Here is a 1,378-nt window from a genome sequence, read left to right as displayed (position 1 = left end):
CCGAACCGAAGGTTGATTGGAAAATAAGGGCAAACCTATGGGTGAAAACATGCATTGTGTTCCCTTTTTTTAGTGTGAGCGTTGCATCGGATTCCTAATCTTGAATTGATTAACCCCTGTGTGTGAATATGGAATCATTTTTCATGTGAAGGCATTTAGATACTTTTTGTTGAGCTTGAACTTGAACAAGTAGCAAGTATTACGAGCATGGAAATCTTTGGTAATGGTGTGTCACAACTTGAATCTTTGAGTACACAATTGATCCTTGCATAAGTAAAGTTTGTCTTGTTGTGTACACTCATGATTGAGTCTTGTGTAGCACTGTTTGAGGCACCCTTTTTGAACGGCTTAACTTGAGGTTGCTTGAGGACAAACAAAAGTGTAAGTTGGGGGTGTTGATGAGTCCACAAATTGGACTCATTTAGGGCTTTATTTTGATAGAAATAGTGTCCTCGAATGCTTATTTTGTCTCAATATCTAATGAAAACTCTTAAGTTTTAGGTATTTGAAGTTTTAGTGGAAGCATGGACACTTAAGCGCAAAAAGGAACAAAAAGGCTGAAAAGAACGAAGAAGCTGAAGCATGAGCATCGCCAAGAACTTTTGGTGATTCGCCGAAAGGACAGACTCCGCCCTTTGTTCCAGTATGCGAAGCCCTAAAGGAAGAGGATCAAAAATTGCGATGAAAGGAGTAGTCGGCACTTCGCCGAATAGTTCCGCGAAGCAGTACTATACCACCCAATGGTCCAGAACATGAAGATGTTATAGGCAAGCACGAAACGGTGATGAAACAGAAGAAGGGCGAGTCGCCGAGTCATTCGGTAGCATTGACTAATTTCACCGAAAGATCCGCCAGCGCTATTTTCTGAAGTCTATAAATCTAAACTTGTTATTAATTTTATAAGTTTTCGAACCATTATTATTAATTTTCAGAATAGAATAGTACATTTTTAGATATTTTTCTCTCAAGTTTGGAGATGGTTTTGTGGGAGACTTGAAGAGAGAAGGATTTCATCTTCCCCAAGTTGGAAGTGGGTCATCTCCATTCTTCTTCCTTTGCTTAAATCAAGGTTTAATTTCTTATACCGATTTTGATTTTAGTATCATTTTAGGTGTATTTTGTTATTTCTTTATGTGTTGGCTAAAAACTCCCATTCTTGGGGTGTGATTTAGCAAATATGTGTTGATATTGTTGTTGGGTCTTGCTGCTGATAGGGTAGATGTATTTTAATAGTCATTTCACCTAGTGGTTATGGTTTAATTTAATGGGTTTGTATTTTCAAATACAAAACCATCCATGTGTTTTTGGCTTGCCCAAGAGGGAGGTCGCGAAACCAAGACCACTAGACTGATGGCCTAAGAAGTGGGTCGACATGAGG

This window comes from Solanum tuberosum, unplaced genomic scaffold, assembly GCF_000226075.1.
Source record: "Solanum tuberosum cultivar DM 1-3 516 R44 unplaced genomic scaffold, SolTub_3.0 scf00212, whole genome shotgun sequence".
NCBI lineage: Eukaryota > Viridiplantae > Streptophyta > Magnoliopsida > Solanales > Solanaceae > Solanum > Solanum tuberosum.
Note: the sequence above shows the minus strand (reverse complement) of the source record.